A 14,715-nucleotide genomic window follows, 5' to 3' on the forward strand; every position below is an offset into this window, starting at 1 on the left:
TCCCATAACAGCTCCCTGTCAGGTTTGCATTGCCTCTCTTCAAACTGCCCTGCGTGCAGCCACCACAAACAGATTTTTAATGACAGCTTCAGCTACCTTCCTCTGACTGAAGCAGTGCTGACAGAAACCTGCTCTTTCACATGTTGCATGCAAGCAGGTATTAAGCATTCACTCAAGAGATTGCAGCTTCTCTGTAGCCCATGGACTTGCAGTTTTGATGATCACTGGGAGCATCTTGCTTTCATGTATTCCATAGAATGGCACAGGAACCCTGACATGGAAGATCTTTCTGGCTGGTGTAACTGTATGTGAGGACATACTGCACTGACAATCAGGGATCGCTAGCTGGATAAAATAATGGTGCGGCAGCTGTTGAGGTTAACTGTATGTATCAGAAGTTAATTTTTTATTGATACAGAAGTCAAGATGTGAATAACGAGTGCTTGAGAGGGTATGGTTATGGATGAGAGTGAGTGAATCTGCACTCAAGATTTCTCATAATTTAAAGCTAACACTCAGAGAAAACAGGAATTTGCTCCATTGCTACTGACAGCCAAATTTAAGTCCAGTTAAACCTGTGTCATGGCTTAAGTCTAGTCTGTCAATTCAGCCATTCAGCCCTAGCTCACTTCCCACCCTGCTTCCTCCTCCCACTCCCAGAGGGATGGGGAGGAGAATCAAAAGAATGTAACTCCCAGGGGTTGAGATAAGAACAGTCCTGTAACTAAGGTATAACACAAACCACTGCTGCTACCACCAATAATAATAATGATAAGGGAAGTAACAAGGGAAGAGAATACAATCGCTCACCACCCGCCAACTGATACCCAGCCCAACCGAACCATGATCTAGCCCTTCCGGGTAACTGCCTCCCAGTTTTAGATGCTGGGCATGACGTGCTGTGGTATGGAATACCTCTTTGGCTACCTTGGGTCAGGTGTCCTGTCTCTGCTTCCTCCCAGCTTCCCCTCCTCCCTGGCAGAGCATGAGGCTCACAAAGTCCTTGGTCAGAGTGAACATTACTGAGCAGCAACTAAAAAAAAATCAGTGTTATCAGCGCTGTTCCCAGGCCGAAAGTCAAAAGCACAGCACTGCATCAGCTACTAAGAAGGAGAAAAATGACTGCTACTGCTGAACCCAGGACAACCTGTAATACTCAAAGATCCACAGAACCAAACATTTGGAAAACACTGATCAGATTATAAATCACAACCTTAAAATACCCTTGCTCTACTGCAGCACATGGGCTCCAACTAATTACTTCCACACATTTAGTCATGTAGGTAACTCACCTAAAGCTTCCCGTACTACTGAAACTCAGGCTAGCCCATCTAATACTGTTTTGCATATTACATTTGGCAAAAAAGTCCACCCAAACCCTGTTACCAGAATGTGATATTTCTGGTGTCAGAAAGTGCCTGTGAGGTAAACTAAGGAGGAAGAGTGTGAGGGAAGGGATATATTAGATGTGAGTAGAAGCCTCTGATGAGTGGTTTGATTTCTACTCTCTGTCTTCTTGTATTAAAATCACTGCACTCGTAAAAATAGAAGCTGATCCTGTCATTTCCCCCAAGGATTTGGAGAAGTGATGCTGAAAAGAATACACATATTTACTTGAAAATAATTAACATGGTGACTTTTCCAAATTTATCATGTACTGGGTGGAGGGGAGGTGTTGGGTGAGGGAGAAATTAAATAGAACGATTTAATAGAAGAATTAAAGCCAACTACAAAGACTTTTTCTTCTGGTGGACAGTGAGATTTGAATGGTAATAATGTACTTAAAAAGTGTTCCTCAGCGAGACCTGGACCCAATGTTTGTGCAACTGTGCTTCTCACGAGTGAGCACTTTCACAGGCACACAGCCCTGTTGCTGCAGTAGGACTGCTCAGATACGGAATTGTCTTCAGATTTTTCTTCACTGTTTGTGCATACAAGGTAATATAGCCATCTGGGCCCAAGCTGAAAGCCTCTACAGAGAGACTGTGAAGAAGCAAGGGAGCAGTGTTGGAGCCTGATGTGTGATAAACAGGAGTTAACCCAGCAGGGATGTGGAATTTTCCCAGCAGGTTAGAACTGTGAGAAAAAGGAAAGGTATTTTCATACTGTTTTGCTGCATTAGGATGCCTGATAAGGTACCATCCAGAGAACTGGTGCTGACTGAGATCACACATCACACACCTCCCATGCATGCTGTGGTTGCAGCGGTCCCTTGGAAGCTTGTACCATCACCATTCTATGCCTTTCACCTAGTGGCTCACTGCCTGGGCCAGCTCCCTCTTCCAGGGCCTCCACAGAATTTCCCTGCTGCCAGACCAGGAACAAAGAGTCCTTCTTTCTTTAATGATAATGTGTGCCTTGTATATGCAGTTTTCTAGCAACCCTTTCAGTACTTCTCAATCTTACCTTACGCACTGAGCAGAAAGAAATGCATAAGCACTTTGGGAAACAGAGCTACGTATGATAGTCATAAACCTCCCACCCACCAAAAAAATGTAACACTTCCCAACTGCCTGTATTTTCACAGTAATTTTTCATGTGGTGTTGTGCAGCTTTCATTATTTCTAGCAAAAGCTAATGTTTCATTTTTAAAGCTGAAGGAATATGTAGATAATGCTGTTGGGTTTGTTGTTAAAGCTGCTCATTTTCCCACTTGGAAAACTAATCATAGAATCATAGAACAGTTAGGGTTGGAAATAACCTAAAGATCATCTAGTTCCAACCCCCCTGCAATGGGCAGGGACACCTCACACTAAACCATCCAACACAAGGCTCTGTCCAGCCTGGCCTTGAACACCGCCAGGGATGGAGCAGTCACAACTTCCCTGGGCAACCCATTCCAGTGCCTCACCACCCTCACAGTAAAGAACTTCTTCCTTAAACAGGGGAAGTTTAGACTGGATATAAGTTTTAACCCATTACCCCTTGTCCTATCACTACAGTCCCTAATGAAGAGTCCCTCCCCAGCGCTCTTATAGCTCCCCTTCAGATACTGGAAGGCTGCTATTAGGTCCCCACGCAGCCTTCTCTTCTCCAGGCTGAACAGCCCAAACTTTCTTAGCCTGTCTTCATACGGGAGGTGCTCCAGTCCCCTGATCATCCTCGTGGCCCTCCTCTGGACTTGTTCCAACAGTTCCATGTCTTTTTTTATGTTGAGGACACCAGAACTGCACACAATACTCCAGGTGAGGTCTCACAAGAGCAGAGTAGAGGGGCAGGGTCACCTCCTTCGACCTGCAGGTCACGCTTCTTCTGATGCAGCCCAGGATACGGCTGGCTTTCTGGGCTGCGAGCGCACACTGAAGCCGGCTCATGTTCATTTTCTAATCGACCAGCACCCCCAAGTCCTTCTCCACAGGGCTGCTCTGAATCTCTTCTTTGCCCAACCTGTAGCTGTGCCTGGGATTGCTCCAACCCTGGTGTAGGACCTTGCACTTGGCACGGTTGAACTTCATAAGGTTGGCATCAGCCCATGTCACAAGCATGTCAAGGTCCCTCTGGATGGCATCCCTTCCCTGCAGTGTATCAACCGAACCAAACAGCTTGAAGTCATTGGCAAACTTGCTGAGGGCACACTCAATCCCACTGTCCATGTCACTGACAAAGATGAGGACATAAAGCTACAGATCTTGAAATACAGTATTCAATGGAGGGAAAATTGTGTCAGGCCTCATTTTATTACTAAATTGGAATACATCTATTAAGTTCTGAAAAGAGACCTTGTTAGTTTAGTTAATGACCTTCTAGAGGTTCGTGGGTTTACAATCAGATTTATTATCAAAAGTTGTTACATTTTTTCATTGAGTGTATGTAGATGTCAGTACTCACGATCTGGTTTTTCATCTCTTCACTGGTAGCTCTACTGACTTTGAGTAAATAATAGTCAACATAAAGAAGTGATGCTGCATTACCTTCTCAGTCATCTGGAAAGGAAAGATTTTTTGTCTAAATTGAATTGCACACCCAAGTTTTTAAGTTGAAAATGGGCTAAGTCAAAATAATCTCTTAGTGCAGAATGCTCTACACTAAGTACACTACTATAATACAGTTCAGAAATGTTTTGACTTCTTTTCTTTCCCAGCATGCAGTGATGTGACTTTTTAAAGTTGAGGGGCAAGGAGAAGAAAGGTCTCAAGGGCACTTTTGCTGCTGTCATAAGGTATAACTGCATTTCATAGAGTGAGTTCAAAATTACTTCAGGAATTTCTCTTGCGGCTCACGACAGAAAGATTGATTCAGGTAAATAACGTGGGCATTTAACTAGGGTCCCAAGCAGCCCCAGCCAGCCTTCATGCTGCCCCAGGCTACATCCTTTTTGCAGCCTGCCCGAATATGTTGACATGAGCTTAGCCTTGTCCTGCCTGCCATGCGAATGCTCTCAGGGGGCTGGACTGGCTTCAACATCACGGAAGGATTTAGGACTTGCTTCTTTAGACCCAGGGAAAAAGTAGGAAGCAGGCAGCCAGACCACTTTTCATGCAAGCAAAATATTAAATAAAATTGGAAACCAGTACACATGAATGAACACAAAGGCAGGATAAGCACATATGTTTTAGACTATATAATGACTTACAATTTATGGCTAAGAAATGAGTAGTGGAAATGACATCCAGTTAAAAGTTCTTTCTTTCTGGAAGTCACAGCAAGTGAAGGACAGCAGTATCTCTTTATATATGATTTTAAACAGCATCTAATATGTTGATGTCTCTTCCTAAATTGCCCTTGTAGTAGCACTGGGGAAACATAGGGCTTCACAGAAGTTGGAAGAGACCTCCACATTAGACAAGAGAAATGAACGGGTGGGGGAACATGCAATGAGCTGTGTTTATAAAAAAGACAGTGGGATCCTTTTGTAGTCCATATCCACCCTTCAAAATAAAGCATGCATTTCTAAAACGAGGAGTAAAGAGAAGGCTCCAAAGAGAGTGAAGATGAGGTCAAATTTGAAGTGACAAGCAGTGCAGAAAGAAAGAAGGAAGATCCCTCAAGGGTCAGTACTGGGACCAGTACTGTTTGATATCTTCATAAAAGACACAGCGGGATTGAGTGTACCCTCAGATGAGACCAAACTGAATGGTGCCATTGATAGGCTTGAGGGAAGCAATGCCATCCGGAGGGACCTTCACATGCTTGAGGAGTGGGCTTGTGTGAATGTTACAGAGTTCAACAAGGCCAAGTGCAAGGTCCTGCACCTGGGCTGGGGCAATCATCCAGCTCAATATAGAATGGGGAATAAATAGAGTGAGAACAGCCCTGCAGGGAAGGACTTGGGGGTACTGCTGAATGAAAAGCTCCACATGAGCCGGCAATGTGTGCTTGCAGCCCAGAAAGCCAGCTGTATCCTGGTCTGCATAACATGGCCAGCAGGTTGAGGGAGGTGATTCTCCCCTTCTACTCCACTCTTGTGAGTCCCTTCCAAGCAATTCTATCATTCTATAATACAGAAAGTAATCTTGTCATATATGGGTCTTTTGTTGTCTCTTCCACATGTTCTGAAAACCTGGATGACAACCTGTTTCTTCAAAGGTTTAAGTTTTCAGTGTAATTTAGAATAAGCTCCTAGGCATGATGCAGCCGAACATTTTGATGTATTTGATCGAGTCAATTTTCAAAACAAAAATATAGTTGAATCTTACCTTAAGAGGTCACATCCACCCTAGCACATTTTCACTGAGACTAGCTTAGGAAAGACAGACCATTGCTTCAGCTGTTTCCTGACAGCCTTGCAGGTGATGCTGGTCAATAGAAAGGGTCATGGTCACACTAGCCCTAGCAGACACAGGGAAATCAGAGTTAACTACAGTGACTGAGTGACAGGAGATTAATATTGCTGCCTGTTTGAGGGCTAGCAGGGAAATATCTGTAGGAAAAGATTTGACCTCTAAATAATTGCTGCTCTCCAAAAGGCAATAAAACAACAAACTGTTCAAGGATTCAAAGTATTTATAGAGTTTCACATCTCAACTTTTCTCCAGTAGAGCGAAAACTGGTTCAGTAAAGTTGCTTTCACTTCCCTGTTGTGATCAACCTTTAGTTGTGCTGGGAGCTTCAGGACACCATTTACAATCATCTACTTCTCACATACTTCCACCTGTAACATTAGACCTGCAGGGTAAATTGAGAGATAAATGGAAGTTTCCAGTATTCAGAGCTTTCTACAGAAGCAAGGAATATAGTATATTCACACCTAAAATAGAAGGCGTTAGGATCCTTAGGAGCAAGATCCCTTGGTATCTTGTTTGTATATACCAGCAGAAACTCAACCAAAGCAGTATTTCTTTGCTGTCTTTACATGTATGTCTGTCCTCAAGGGAGAGTCTGAATGGTAAAGAGCTCAGTCACTGCTAAGAGAAATTCAGGATAAAAAAAAGGATAAGCTGTTAATGACTAACTAATTCAGTGTGATCTAGAAGTTGGGTGAAAGCACTTGGCATTTTGGTATCTTTTTCTGAACTGGTTTCTAAGTTTGGTGTGGATAGTTAAGGTCCTACAAAGGCTGACAGAATCTACAAGTAGACCGAACTTGTGCTTTTCTTCAAAATAGCATCGCCAAGCCACAGAGAATAGATGTTATGAGATCTATTCTGTTGCAGATTTCTCATTTGCAATGCTGCATCAGGGATCAGACTGAAGTTTAGCCCATGGCTTGGTCTGGCTAAGGCCAAGTATTAATTGAGTCTCAGAATTCCCCATTTTAGTTATAATGCTTCTGCTTTTCTGTAATATGTCCACATTTTACAGGTAGGACTTCAGCTATGTATTTGCTGCAATTTACCGCTTGAAAGCTGAATGCAGGCATAGGTCAGCTGAAGAGAACAGAATCTCTAATGCAATGCAGCAGGTTATATAAAGCAAATAAATTTGTTGTTTATGAGGACAATCAAATTCAACAGATGAAAAAGATGTGAAAAAGTAAGTGTAACCCTGGAGGTAACAGAAGCTCTCATTTTCCTCTCCTGTTCAATCACTGAATAATCTCTAGTGATGTTGCAGAGGCATAATACTAAAATTTGATCTAGACCAGGATGGTTTTCTATATTTTTTGTCAGCTGACATTACTTCCTAGAGTTTTGCTGTGTCTAACACGTATATCTTTGCAGTCATGTATCCAGATAACAATATAAGCAACAATCATTTCAGATTAGGTGGATTAAGAGAAAAACAAAACAATGTTTCCTAGTCATAGAGCAGTTTTTGGCATTTATGTGGCCTCCTCTAAACAAATGTTGTTAATTGATTTCATCCTGAGTGTCCTTGTAAAGCAGACAATTATCATCATCCTAATTTCATAGCAGGAGAAACTTGAGGATCAAAGGCTAGATTATTGCTCAAAACTCATAATTTACATGGCAAGTCTAATTCAAATCCACAGAACTTCATTTTATGATGTAATCATGATGTCCTTCTTCCTTCAGGGCAAAAAAGCTGTTGTACTCAAGGAAATAATGGTTGCCACAGCATGGAAAACACAACATAAAACTATTCTGGGCCTGTAATTCATTATAATAAATCCCTTTTTGTTATAAACGGCACTATTTAATGCAAATCAGAAATCTGACAGAGTCCAAATGAAAACAAATCTGAGGTTCCTTGTCTTTTGAAGTACAAGCTGTTGCAGAGCTTTGTTCCTCTGATGTTTGGTATAGCAACTGCTTTCAAACCAAATTTATTTGTAGTCAGTTGATAAACCTTTGCTCCCGATTTATCAAAGAGCCCTTCTTCTTTGGTAGTTTCACACTGGGACACTGCAGACAGTCCACCTTCTGTCTCCATAGTGCTTCCTTCACTGAGCTAGTTTATTTCTTTTAATTTCTTCCAGTTATCTAGCCTCTTCATCTTTGCTGATCTCTTCTACCTGGTACTCAGTGACAGGACATGTGGGAATGGTTCAAAGCTGTATGAGGAGAGTATCAGACTAGATATTAGGAAATATTTCTTTACTGAGAGGGCAGTCATACATTAGAACAGGCTTCCTAGAGAGGTGGTTGATGCCTTATGCCTGTCTGTCGTTGTTTAAGAAGCATTTGGACAATATCCTTGATAATATGCTTGAATTTTTCATCAGCCCTGAAGTGGTCAGGCAATTGGACTTGGATGATTGTTACAGATCCCTTGCAATTGGAATTACTCAATTCTATCCTATCCTGATGATGTCAAATATAAACAAATTGCAGACATCGTTAGTACTACCGCTTGCTATACATAAATCTCATGCTCAAAAGTAAGTGCTGTAGATCTTATGCAAATGCCTGTGAACAAGAATATTCCCATTTGTCATCACTAATGTGTAGTCATAGCGAAAGCAGTCCTGCAAAGGTCCTATGTTTCATTAGTTGCATTCCCTTGCTTTATAAGGCAGTAGGTCACTCTTGTGGCATATGCATGCAGTGGCAAAAGCAGCACTCCAATGAATAACAGATTGGCTTCAATGCTCTCCTTTTTTTTTCCCCCTTATAATAACTCAGATTTGTGAAATTATTAAAAAAAAAAATCAAATAAACCCACCAATTATTCAAATTATAACCCTTTGGTAATCATGCTTGGGACTGTTTATTTCATCTGAGAAACAACTTCTAAGAAGTTCACTGGGTGTTAGTAGAAGACAAAAGCTTTAATGCATTAGGTGTCATTTCTTGTTTCTGTCTTGTTTGCAGTGTTTAACTCTCTTGATTGCTGTATACAGAGTACTTTATGGATGAGCCTGCTTCAGACATAACTTTATTCCTTTAGGGAAAAAACTTACTCAAGATCACCCAGGGCTTTATAAAACTTCCGTGTATGCTGACTTTAGGCCAGTATGAGAGCACTACAAGTAGGTTAACCAAAACCATAGAAAACTTGTCTTCACCTTCACTGCCTTCTTTCTCAGTGATGACCAAGGCAAAACCAAGGGATTTCTGTATGATTTATTAAACAAAAAATAGCCAATTTTGTAGCTTAGGCAGTTTCCCACTAAAGCATTTTCTGAGTGCAAAATACGGTTTCTGTAACATTAGAAGCCATTAATTTTGCCAATTTTAATGTCTCATTTGAGCAAGATCTCCATGCCTAAGCCTCTGCATCCTCTAAAAAAATGTATCCTTGATGAAAAACGCTGTCCTTCACCCAGGTAGATTAAGCTCCTTTACCAGACTGCACCCTCTATGCAACAGTACAGGAATAGCAGTGGCTCGGCCAGGGGAAGCCATGCAGTGTAATGTAACCCAACCCAGAGATTTAGTTTATAGGGGCATGGGCAAGTATGAAGTTGAACTATAATTCCCTGAAGGCATCTACCTACTATGGGATATTTTGACAGTCCAAGGTTTTGTCTGGATTTTTTTTTTCATTTGTTTTGGTTTTGTCTGAGGTAAGGAAGTAATTGTAGAAGAATTAAAAATTCCATCACAACAGATATTCTGATTTCTCATCCCAGTTGGTTCTGTTGTTACATTACTTACACATGAACCCAAACAACTGTTACTAAAACACAGTCACAATTCAAACCACCCTTAGTAATTTCTAAGTCTGTCTTGGGTAAAATCGATACCTAATTGGCTGCAAACCAAGATAAAGCTAAGAAAAAATAAGTGGAAAGACTTGGTTCCCATCCTTTATACCTACCACTTATCACACCACAGCTCTCATTGCCTAAAAAGTGGTGTGAGCTTTGTAACAAAAGCCCTCATCCAGCAGCAGGATGCTTATCTGGCAATTAAAAGGTTCTTCCATCATTCCTGTATCAGAGCACGTCCAGCACATCATTCATACAACTGATGGAAAGATCATTTTGGACAACAGAAGCTGTAGCAACAGGGCAGGTGGTATAGGAATGTGGGGGAAGGGAGAGCTCATAAGAACCTGTGTTTTAGCCAGAGGCAGAATGAAAGGTAGTGCTGAGGAAGACTCAGTAGATAAAATAAATGCCCAAGAGCTGCTGAAGATTTTTCATGTGTGTGAGTGTTAACAGAACAGTAGACAGTGATCTACTCTCAAGCAAAAAGACCCCAAGTAATTCACAAGGCAAGATAGCCAATGGTATTCTTCTACAAAAATAACTTCCTGAGAAGAAAGCTTTTGATTTCCTTATGCACTGTTACTAGTCCCAGCCTAAATGTAACTCTGTAGGGAACATCTGAAAGAACTGTTTTCTCTAAACACGCATTACACACATAGCCAAGGATAGGCAGCTCTAAACCTAGCAAGAATGAACACAATAAGGTCACATTTCTTCAAGTATTTATTAATGTACTTTAGCCATAGCAGAATTGAGGAGGGAATGTATCAGCATAAGTTCATCACAGTCAGCTGGAGCCTTTGTTTTAATCCCTGTGGGCTGATCTAGAGTCCATGAGGGAAGAATTAAAAACACAAGAAGAAAATGGGTAGGCAGAACAGCATATTGACTATGACTAAACAAACACATACATTTTTCAAGTGTCAAAATACCTCTCATTGTTATGCTTTGAACTTTCAGCAAAATGGGAGTTATTTCAAAACGATCTGGAATCACTCATCCCATATTACAGTAGTAATAGACCCTTTATTTCTCCTCATGAAGTAAAATGTTACTGTGGGGACTGATAAATTTGCTACCGCCTGTCAGTCAGGATCCATCAGTCATACAGCAAAGCCCTAAACAATTCTGACTTAATGAAATGGGAATAGGAAATAGAAGAAGGATCCATTTTATTACTATTCACTGAAGCTCTTTGCCTATACTTGTTCCTAACACTGCTTTAGAAAACTCATCTTAAGTTTCTCTTAGGTAGGAGGAATTAAATTCACATGCGCCACCCCTTTTGTATTAGTGTATGGGTTTTAGAAGCTCACTCTAAGGCCAGGGAAGAGCATGTGTGAGATAAATACGAAAATCGGTCTTTCTTTCCTACAGTGATAACCCCATTGAAAGCAACAGTGCTGAACCCAGGACACTGTCTTAAACCAGTGTGCACTGAAGACATAGTAGTATTATTAATATTGTACTTTTCATGTGCACAAGCAATCCCTTTGAAGTTCATGCAGCCGTGCTGGTTACATCGAAGTATGGGTAAAGAGAAGTTTCTTTCCTCTAACAAAATAACTATCCCCAGTTTATGATCCCTGCTGCTTTGATCTCTCACTTTGCTAACTTTGTATGAGAGATCATATTTCACGAGGACTCACTAAAAACTTTTAAATTATCAAGGATTATCTGAATAGTAAGCTATATCCGTGAAAATACAGTAATATTTCTCAGATATTGGTATATGTGCTTCTGTTTCTGCCTTCCCTGCTCTTCTACCATGGAGCAACTTCATTAGTGTTATTTTGGTAGCAGCTTATTGAGCTGTTTTCTTCTCATCTCTACTGTTCTTAGGATGCTCCAGCTGCTCATTAAAATGCCTAATGGCCTGATAGTTACATTCAGCCCCATGCATTTGTAAAGCTTAAATTAGGTCCATCAAATAGCTTAGAATTTCATTTGGAAACGGAGGGAGGAATATTGCTAGGGAAGGAAAATAATGTTGGTTGATCCAATATGAAGCTTCAGCTAAACATACTTTTTTGAAAAAAACAAAAACTAAACCAAAACAAATCCAAACCCCAGGCTCAGAAACAGGCTCAGTACAGAACTTTCCCTGCCTTTGCTTCCTGGTCATCTGCCCATACCTCTGTGTTCCTTGTGCTCAGGATATAACATCTTATAGACACTCACATGCCTCATGGGCAGCAAGGCTGAGCCTAGGAGTAGACCTGAGGCACTTTTAGCTTGCACAAGAGACATGTCTGAAGTTTCTTGCCTTAACTTGCAAAAAGTTTTTCCTGCTGTGTCTTAATCCAGGGTATAGATGCTTTAGATCAAGAATGCCACCTTGTCATGAACTTTAGCTTCTAGAGACATGTTCACATTATGCTTCCTTGAACTACTATGAGTGAGAATGACTAAACTATGCTTAAAAGAAAAAAAAAATCTAGTTTTATAGAAAACAGTCCAGAAATCCCAAAACCTCTTCCATTTCCACACCCTGAGGACCACACCTGCACAGGACACATACCTCTTGCATACAGTAGCAACAGTGTAGGATGGAATAAGTCCACACCACAAGCATCAACACTTCAAGACTGAGAGCAAAACAACCCCACTGCTTAGAAGGTAGGCTGGCAAAATACTTTAATCAGGAAGCACAGTTGCAGTCAGGCATCTGTGTGGGAGTGAGGCAATTAACAGCAGCTGACACAGCCTGGAGTCAGCACTGGTAGCAATTTTCCCCTCTGGCTGCTTCCATAAAGTCAAGGCAGCTGTGATGCCTATCACTTGCCCTGCTGAACCCCTCGGGGTTTCTGGAGTCCTCTCACAAACATATGAGGAGTTGTTGCTACAGTAATTATCCCGTATCTGTCAGCATCCTGTAGCCAAGAGGGTATTTGATTTGTATTTGCCTATGTGCAGAAACAGGTCACCAGGAGGGAAATGGGGTTTCTTATTTCAGTTATCATACAGGTGACTATAAGCACCCAGAAGAGGTTGTTCAGAGGGTAGCAATGTAACCCTATTAGTCTTTTGTCAGTTTAATTTGTGGGATTCATAAGTTTACAAAGAAGCTGAGCACCAGCAGAAGTCAATTGCTTTTCTTAACCCTACCTTAGTTCTTCACTTTAAGGTGACATCCCAGCACACTAAACCTGATGGCAGCAAGATGAGTACCAACAGATGAATTGGGCTTCTCCTCACATGTGCAGAAAAAATTAAGAAAACAAATGGCTAAAACCAATTAAGTGACTATTAGGAAAAAGCAGCAGTTCTGCTTCTCTAGCTGATATGGTACATCTTTCTAGCTGTTTCTTCCTCCTTGCTGTGTTTCATCATTCCTTGTCTCTCCCCCTTCCTTCCTCTGGATCCCTTTTCTCTGTCATTTCTAAGAACGCAGCAATGGCTCCCCCTGTGATTTGTCACAACCTACTTGTGCTACCAGTTTTCTGGTGGCTACTCTGCCTCCAGTGAAAAAAATCTCACTTTATTACTGCATTGCAGTTAGTTCCCTGACATCTTAATATATTCAGTTAGCATTTCCATCAAGCTTAATAAGCATATACTTAAACAGTAGCATATTTTTGGGAGAAAAATAACAGGGCACGCAATTCTAACTTGGCTTGGGTATCAAGGCATGAGGCTCAGGGGTCAGACTGTACTTAACTTATGCAGGAGTGCAGTAATTTCATTGAAGTGCTCTATCTGGAGTAACCTACCACTGTAAGAAAGTTGAATCTAAATGTTAAAAATAAGGAAAGATATATGTATGGAGTGAACATAGCTAGGTTTTAGGGTGCAACCATGCTATTTGGGTGAAGCAATCAAGTTGCCCATTTATTACCCTAGGAAGATCAGGATGCTAGGAGAGCTAGAAGTCCAACCAAACTACAAGTGTTAGTGGACTGTACTGACTGATGAAGTACTCCCACAGTAAGTCACTACCTAATCGTTAATGCAGGTGCCATTTCCTGCAGAAGAAGGTGGTGGGTATGATTATAGGAAAAGACTGGCTCCTGTCCGTCTAGCTTTTCTTATCATAAAATCATAAAATCATTTGGGTTGGGAAGCACTCTTAAAGGTTGTCTGATCCACCCCTGCAATAGGCAGGGATATCGTCAACTAGATCAGGTTGCCGAGAGCCCTGTCCAACGTGACCATGAATGTTTCCAGGAATGGGGTAGCTACCACCTCTCTGGGCAACCTGTTGGAAGTGTTTCACCACCCACATTGTAAAAAATTCTTTGTTGCATCTAGTGTAAATCTACCTAAATCTTTTAGTTTAAAACCGTTACCCCTTGTCCTGTCACTACAGGCTGTATAAAAAGTCTGATCCCATCTTTCTTGTAAGCTCCCTGCAAGTATTGGAAGGCTGCTATAAGGTCTTCCCATACTCTTCTACAGGCTGAACCGCCCTGTCTCAGCCTGTTTTCATAGGAGAGGTGCTCCAGCCCTCTGATCATGTTCGTGGCCTCCTCTGGGCTCACTCCATGTCCTTCTTATGCTGGGATCCCCAGAGCTGGACGCAGTACTGCAGGTGGGGTCTCATGAGAGCAGAGTAGAGGGGGAGAATCACTTTAACAAGTTCATTATGCAGTCAGGATAGCAAGTTGGAGCAATCATCTTGCGATGTGTTTCAGCCAGATCAAAACAGGCAAGCTAATAATGCAGTTGTAGACCAACTGTGTGAAGTTTGACCTGCCGGAGAACTATGTCCCTCAGAGCCGCTCAAGTGAAACACAGCCAACTTCTATGAATAAAAACATAGAAGATACCTGCTTGGAAGAAATGTTGTTTAGAAAAGGGCAGGCCAGTTTTGGGAATAATGAGTTGCCTCCAAGGTTCTCTGAGATACTATCAGAAAGGTAATGTCACACCTCCAACAGCTGTTACAGCAAGACTTTCTGGGTACTCCACACAGTATAGTTCATGGTTTCAGCATCCTACTGAGATACTGGTTTGTATGCAGCGAGACAAGGCTGGCTGCTCTCATGTCATGCACAATGAAGTTGAGCATTTTATCAGATGGAATACATCGTTTTGTTGGTTTTTTAGGTGAAAAAACCCACACATGCAGTAAAAGCAAAGCTGATGGATTTCGAAAGCATCAATTAGTTGCTTTGTTTATGCATCTCAGTATTCAATTTATCCCCTAGCTTAGCTCACTCTTCTGATTTTTTTGAGAGGTGTTACTTGCATGCTGTGACATATAATAATTAGCCCCT

General features: G+C 41.5%; 1 protein-coding gene across 1 annotated transcript in view; it reads left to right on the plus strand.

The window, feature by feature from the left end:
* LOC136013634 (opsin-3-like) overlaps positions 1-14,715 on the plus strand; it is an 86,574-nt gene that overhangs the window by 64,103 nt on the left and 7,756 nt on the right. The gene's annotated exons all lie outside the window — the stretch shown is intronic.

The sequence above is a fragment of the Lathamus discolor genome, chromosome 4, assembly GCF_037157495.1.
Source record: "Lathamus discolor isolate bLatDis1 chromosome 4, bLatDis1.hap1, whole genome shotgun sequence".
Lineage (NCBI taxonomy): Eukaryota > Metazoa > Chordata > Aves > Psittaciformes > Psittacidae > Lathamus > Lathamus discolor.